Source organism: Chlamydotis macqueenii, chromosome 2 (assembly GCF_036417535.1).
Source record: "Chlamydotis macqueenii isolate bChlMac1 chromosome 2, bChlMac1.mat, whole genome shotgun sequence".
In the NCBI taxonomy this organism is placed as follows: Eukaryota; Metazoa; Chordata; class Aves; order Otidiformes; family Otididae; genus Chlamydotis; species Chlamydotis macqueenii.
The window spans coordinates 47,071,283-47,079,336 of NC_141557.1; positions in this window are offsets into that span (position 1 = coordinate 47,071,283).

Below are 8,054 nucleotides of genomic sequence, written 5' to 3' on the forward strand. Positions count from 1 at the left end.
GGTTGGTGCTTCACACCCACTGCCCTGGAGTCAGGCTGAGTATGCGGAGGGTCTTCCCTGGGGCCACCCGAGTCGTTAGGTGACTGAAAATATTTTGAAATTTGGTCTTCACTCCGTTTTGGGAAAGTTCAGGCTTCTAAAAACCCCAGGGCTGTAAAAGTCGACTGGGATGAGCTGGACTTGGGATGCAGGGGGTATCGCATCCCATAGAAAGCCGCTTTCCCTGGGTCCCCTTTGCAGGGTCCCAGCCTGACTTCAGCGTAGCCCAGCTGCTCCAAGAGCAGCCCTGCAGCCTAAACCAAGACCATTGCCTCAGTTTTTGGGTGCTGTGGTTGTTCAGCACAACCAGGCGAGTCTTTCCTGCGGGAGGAACAGGAATAATCTGAGCATGCAGAGGAAATTCATATAGAGAGAGGAGAGGATGGACAAAGTGCTCCATATACTGGGCATTATCTTAAATTTCTTCTGAAAAATGAAGGCAAGATGCCACCCAGCTCAATGTGAACCAATGGAGTCGCAAGAGCGTAAAAGGTCCAAGCTAAACGGGTGTGGCTGGAAAAAGAGCTGCTGTAGATTTAGTTTGGCCGCGGCTGTGTTACCCTGTCTCACACTTCTGCTGAATCAGGAAAACCCTGCCCTTATATCCTACCTGAATGGAGCTTCCTTGCAGTCCAAGCTTTTGAAGCCAAGGAGGAGTGGGTTTGATTTCCACTCCCCTTTACTACACACACTCAATCACACTCAAATTTAAGCCAGAGAACATATATTTTGGGGATTTACCGTTCTCCTGCCTGGACTATCCCAAAACAGGATGGAGCCCAAGAGATGCCAAACGCCTACATCCATATCCATGTTCCCTTCTCTTGACACTTGAGTAGCATTTACTTATCCAAAGTACTTTTGGTAACTCAGCACCTCCCAGTTTTCCTTTGGCTGCAGATTTGCTCGCCTGCCTTTGCTTTGATTCATGTCCTGCCATGCTGGGGAAAAACTGAAATGCTCTCTTTTCTGCACGAGAAACAGATGGCTCTGATGTGGAGTCTGACAGCAACCTCTTACCTCAGGTTTCTGGGTGGCTAGGACCTGCTGGAGCGTGGCATTTCTCTGATTTCCTAGCTGAAATGGGAAGGGCAGGGTGGCTTTCCATTAGCACCTCTCCAAGCATGGGGTCCCCACACTGAAGGTCTGCCACCAAAGGGGCCGTTACGTGCGCCAGCCAGCAGGTCCTGTGGTGGATGCCACCATAATTGTTCTTGAAAAAGAGAAAAATTAAAAGAAGCAGACATAAAAAGCTGGTCTCTGGCTGTAACACCTATTCGCAGGGTGCTTTGCTGCGTGTCTGCGTTATGTAGGCTGAAAAAAATAAATCCGAGATCCTCTAAAAGCTCATGAACCCATCCAACGGGACTGAGCTGCAGTGTCGCTGCAATGGGTCCAGAACAGGGATGCTATGGGGAAAGACCATGCTGCAGGTACCCAGCCCAGTCCCTGCCTGGGCTCCTGCTGAAGACGGAGGCTGCCGTTCCAGTTAAATAACGGGGATATCCAGGGTCCTTTGTAAGTCAGCTTCTTGGGCAGACATCATACTTTTGACATCCCGATGATTCATGCTTCATATGTAAGGGAGGTGTGGGAGGTGGGTAGAGGTAATCTATCTTATTAGATGAACTAACAAAACCGTGGCAAGGTTTTGGCCATGTGAACCGTTCCCCCTTTGGGGCTGAAAGAGAAGCAGCAAACGTCGGAGCGGAGCAGAGGAGATGGGAGGCCCTTTGGAGAGAAAGGGAGCAGGCGCCAAGGGAAAGAGAGCAACAAGCAATTAATGGGAAGGTTAATGAAAAGGAGAAAGGCTATAATTATGCCAAGAAACCAGGTTTTTGTCCACAAATTTTTGAAATCTGTACAATTATGGATTTTACTTCCCAGTAGAAGCACTTCACTCCCTGGTTTCAAGCCCGATCTCCTGACAGTAGCTCCTGTTAGCTGTAAGGAAACTGGTTCAAGATGAAAAAAAGAGGGCAGAAGAAAGTGTGCTTATGGAAACCATCCCAGGGCCTCAGGGAAGCAGTCAGAAAAAGTTTACGTGGCTTTGGGAAACCCAGTAAGTAGGCTGCGATGCTGAATTTGGAAGGCTTTCCGTTAGCAAAACAGTGGCTGGAATAAGCCCATGAAAGGAAGCTGGATGCTCCTGGCAATGGCACAGACCTGTGATTTCATGCCCAGCTAGGCAAGGAAATGGGCAGCGAGATCAGAGGCTGTTTTGATTCGGCTCCTAGAAAATGAGCGGGTATCGCCAAGCCAAGAAATGAGGCAGTGCCGTCTCACAATGGCTGGAAAGTGAAAGGGTGGACTAGATAACAGTATTCACACGGTCGTTATCAAGACAGGCAAATACCAGCCCTGGCTTTCCAAGGCTAAGTTATGGGTTCAAAGGCCACCACAACACCCATGACCCTGTCTGGGGCAGCAGGCAGGCTTTTGTACCTCTGCTGCCTTCACCGAATGCACTCTGCCAGGGGGAGGATCCACGTCTCCGCAGCCCTGCAGTAACCTCGAAGAGGAATAGGAGTAAAACAGCAGTGGACAGCAAAAAACAGGCTGCGAGGAAGCGCGGCTAACAGGAGAAAATCTCTGATATTAATTAGCCGCTACCCGAACTCGTGCTGGCATCGTTCCTGATTTCCACTGGCATAAACAACATCAGAACAGGTTGAAATGGAAAGAGCCGAATCTATGGATCATTGTGTTTGAGAGTAACCAAGAAGAAATGCGATAATAGTTCAGGAAAGGGCGGTTTTTGTAAGGACAATGATGGGGAGAACTAAGGAGTCAGGACTTTGCCAAAACATTATCCCCAGCACCAACTTTAGGAAATTGGCTCTGAGTGTAAGGAGGGAGCCTTCCCATCACCGCCCACAGCAAGCATGGCTTGCATCCCTACTCCATGTTCACCAAGGGTCACGGGACAGAAGGATCTGTGCTAAAGGAGATCCTTGGGCCTTAAACCAGACATAAACGTGGAGAACTTGAGTTCCAGTGCTATCAGCTGCTCAAAATCCTCCTTTTTCCAAAAAGAGCTGAACGAAAGGACTCACTCTCCATCATCTGGAGCATGCAGCTTCTGTGGGCTAGGGGTAAATCTGACTGTCTTCACTGCTTTTCTGCCCATCATCCATGTCCCAAAGTCCAACCAGCCAAAGGAAAACTGTAGTCAAGTGTCTAAATCTAACACCAAAACGCTGGAGAAATTCCTAATTGTGTAGGATTGCTGAGCAGGCTGCACGAAACCGTCTGTCTCGGCACCAGCTCAAGTGAAGTCACCGTTGAAATTAAAGGCAGTATTTTAGGACTGGCAGGCAGACAGAGGTCCTGCCAGCTTATGATCTTGCTGCATGTCACGCTCACCTTTGAGCAATTGGTTTGCTTTCATATGGCTGTGGATGCTCAATTAGGGATTATAAAATAATTTCAGCATGAAATTAATTTCTTATGAATTTTCTTATGAATTTCTTAGGATTTTTTCCACTTAGAGAAAAGGTTGCATGATCAGAAAGCAGGAAGAAAGCAATCCATGCCTTGAAAAGCCTCATCAGATTAAAGTTGGTTTCTCTCTGGGCGAAAAGGAGAGAAGTAGGACTTAAATCACGGCTTTTCAACCCACAGGTTTCCAGCCCTAGAAATACCAAAACTTACCGTTTGCCAAAACACAGCCAGAATACATGGTGAAAGCTCTCCTCTGGAAGGGAGGGACTGCAGGCTGGTGGCTTCAAGTGCCTCCAACACCTGAGCAGAACTGGCTCAGCCGCAGTCCCTGCCATGCCAGCTGGGTGGAGGAGGGCTCCTATAGGTCAGAAAGCATCCAAGATTTCATTTCCTTTTCCCCCTTCCAAGTTCCTAGATAAGGGGCTGCAGTAACTATGATCTTCTCAGTCTAAATCAGGGAGATTAAATCTGATCTACAAATGGTGCGACATGAAAACTCAGGGGTGCCTGCGCTGCTCATCTTACCCTAATCTTGAGAACAGGGTAGCAACAGAGATGTTCGTGGAGCTCGTAAGACAACCGCAGTCTTATTAAAAAGTGTTCCAGTTGATGAAATTGATGTTGAAATCATCACCAGGGAGTCATAGACAGCAGCACTTTTGAGATCCTAACATTGTTTCGCAGGAACAGCAAAAGAAGGGTCTTTGTTACTGGGTAGCTTGAAATGCAGCTGATCCAAGGAAAAAACAGGGCACCGCAGTCTCTCTGGGAGGAGATGGGTACAAACGTGCCTTGCTGTGGCCAAGCTCTAAGGCTGGAACTCCAGGGCTTCACCAAAGGAAAAGGAGCAAGAGCTTCAGTCCCAGTTGCCAGCCTGCTCTTGCACTTTGCTCAAGGATGTGAAAGGAAAGGAGGGAACAAGGCTCTGGGAACAAGGCATCTTAGGTCTCACCAGGTCACGCTGACTTCTTCACCCTGCTCTGGGGCTCCATGGCTGCTTATTACAGGCAAAGTAAACCAGTTCTCCAGCAGGGCTGGAGAACATCCTCCTGCTGAAGAGATGTTCTACCTAGCAGAAGGTGGTAAATCCCAGTTAATTCCTAATTACAGAGAAAATGCAGAAAACTCCATGAGATATTATTTCTCCCCCCATTGACTCAACCTCCACCCTCAGGGCTGAACAAGCTCTCCTCTCCTCCCCAAACGCTGAAGCATTACTGTAGTTGCGAAACATTGGCTGATGGGATTCCTGGGCTTGGTAAATCTGCTGTGCACCACAGATCTGGAGGAACATGAGAAGCAAACCAGCCAGGTCCACGGATCTACAGCCTTGCCTTCTCCAGATTAAAGGGGACTGTCCGTCTCCAGGAGACCTTTAGGCTGGGACACATGGCAGGGCTGGGCAGGGGGCTGAAGGTAAATTGCAGCTGGGTGCATTTCAGGGAGCACAAGTAGAAGCCTAGCAGGAGTTGCTAGACTCTTCATCTCTAGTGCACAGCTTTTAGCCTCTCGACACTCCCGGTAGAAGCAATTAATTTCTGGGACAAACAGAGAGCTATCCTGCTCCGCAGATGTTTCCTCTTAGTTCTACTGGACTTGAGTCAATGAAAACGTGGCAATATCTGCACAGCAACACACGGAACTTTCCACCAGCCCAGATGGGAACAGGAGCAGTCTCAGTTGAAGCCTTTATTAAAAAGCTAACTGCTATTTTTGTTTGGGATGGAAGGGAGGGGTTAAAGAGAGCTAAGAAAATAGAAATGGGCAGCATAGCCCTTTGCATGCCTGAGAACTAGAGTCTCAAAAGATTTCTTGGCAGATGATGTATCAACCCGGAGAGCTATCGGCCCTTTTACCCCGTCAGAGCTTTGTTTATCCATTTGGGATACGAGTTGGTAGCAGCAAACCTCGAGGGACAGCTGTGTCATACTTTTGGCCAGACTCATTATTTACATCTCAGGGGTAGAAGCAGCCCCAGTCTGAACCGGGGCCACGCTCCACCCCACCGCTTTTCAACGTCAACAGACGGGAGGTAGTGAGTGTGGAAGGAATAGATCCCTTGAAGACCCCTAATTAATTCTGTGCCCGCTTCCATGGCTACAGAAGCCCTGGGGGGAGGACACACATGGTTATAGGAGGCACTGCAGCCACTTGCACCATGTTAATTTACACTTAGGCTTTCAGGAAGTGTTTGGTACCAAGTATTTTGTCACTGACTGGGGTAGCCATTTTTGTATACACGGCTGCTCCACGGCTTTCCCCGTGCTAGCAGCACACACAGATGCTCAGGTAGCAAGAGTTTGCTTTTTAGGTACCTTGAGCACGTAGCCTAGATCTCAGATGAGCTAAATGCCATCCTTAGTAAGAAGTGGAGAGGGAATGCAAATATATTCACCACCACAGAGGTGTCAGTTAACACGCTTGAAACACTGTGAGGTTTCTTCTCTGCCCCAGCTCTCATAACAATCAATTTAAAATTAAAAGGGTCTGGACAGGGAACAAGAACCATCTTAAATGATGTAACTTGCAAAATGCTTGGAGATCCTTCAGCTGGAAGGCTATGTAGAAATACACTGTTATTACCATGTTACAAAATTCACCCTGGAAGTCTCTGGGCAGCCTTTTGGTATCCAACCACAAATCTGTAATAAAACAGGCAACAGCTATTCAGAGAATGGCTGTGGTTTAGGACTTGCAATCCTTGTTTAGACTAACCATTTTCTGAAACACTAAACAATACATGACTAAACAAAAACTGCCTGTGATAGGTCTAAGGTACTGTAAATGGAGTTTCTCCCTTCAGCTTTCTACATCCTTACAAGTAACTTTGCGTGGCAACTAATGGATCGCAGCTACTGTGAAGCTGATGTCAGGTTAGTCTTTGCTTCATGTAGAGTAACTCCTCTGGAGTGGTTAAAGATGATTTATATCATCACTGTCACTTTTTGTCTGTATTACTACGTAGCACTATCATAACATACCTAACTAGGCTGGATGGCCGAACTCAGAGAGCGGTGGTCAACGGCTTGATGTCCAAGTCGAGACCAGTCACGAGCGGCATCCCTCAGGGGTCCGTGTTGGGCCCGGCACTGTTCAACATCTTTGTCAGCGACATGGACAGTGGGATAGAGTGCACCCTCAGCAAGTTTGCCGACGACACCAAGCTGTGTGGTGCCGTCAACACGCTGGAAGGGAGGGATGCCATCCAGAGGGACCTTGACAGGCTGGGGAGGTGGGCCCGTGCCAACCTCATGAAGTTCAACCAGGCCAAGTGCAAGGTCCTGCACGTGGGTCAGGGCAATCCCAGGCACAAATACAGGCCAGGCAGAGAATGGATCAAGAGCAGCTCTGAGGAGAAGGACTTGGGAGTGCTGGTGGACGAGAAACTCAACATGAGCCAGTAATGTGCTCTTGTGGCCCAGGCCAACCGCATCCTGGGCTGCATCAAGAGGAGTGTGGCCAGCAGGTCGAGGGAGGTGATTCTGCCCCTCTACTCTGCCGTGGTGAGACCCCACCTGGAGTACTGTGTCTAGTTCTGGAGCCCCCAACATAAGAAGGACATGGACCAGTTGGAGAAGGTCCAGAAGACGGCCATGAAGATGATAAAGGGGTTGGAGCACCTTTCCTATGAGGACAGGCTGAGAGGGTGGAGGTTGTTCAGCCTGGAGAAGAGGAAGCTCCAGGGAGACCTGATAGCAGTCTTCCAGTACCTCAAGGGGGCCTACAAGAAAGATGGGGAGAGGCTGTTCAGTAGGGCCTGTTGTGACAGGATGAGGGGTAATGGTTTTAAAATAGAGGCGGGTAGATTTAGATTGGATATTAGGAAAAAATCTTTTACAATGCGAGTTGTAGAACACTGGCACAGGTTGCCCAGAAAGGTGGTGGAAGCCCCATCCCTAGAAACGTTCAAGGCCAGGCTGGATGAGGCTCTGAGCAACCTGATCTAGTTGGGGATGTCCCTGCTCCTTGCAGGGAGGTTGGACTAGATGACATTTGAAAGTCCCTTCCAACCCAAACCATTCTATGATTCTACGATTCTAACTTGTTACTTAAGGTACTGAAAAAAATTCCACCTTTTCAAAATAGGTATCTTGGGCAACTTTCGCACAATTTATTTATTTATTTATTTATTTTTAACCTGCCTGCTTGTTATAGCAGTGGCTACACATCTGAAATACACAGCAGTACTGCAGCCACCTTGAATTATTATGTGAGTGAACTCTAGGAAAAGGGCTGAAGAGATATGAGGATCTTAAGTACACCATATATTTTAATGTAATCATCACTATTAATTTGAGCTGTAATATGTTTTGACCTGTATCTACAGCTCTCCTTCAACAAAAACCTTCTCCTCCTCTCCACCAAACAGATTCCAGACAAAAGAATGTTCTTAATCTGATATTCGGAAGTTAAATCTGGAAATTCAGAAAACACTGCTTGAGTAAGAGCTGATTCCTGGATTATTGTAGTAACTTTTGCCATAAGGTTTGTTCAAAATGGTCCTTCTAACATTTGCAGCTGAAATATCAACTGCTTGAAAATAAACTTTTTCTTTCAACTTCTTCCATCTG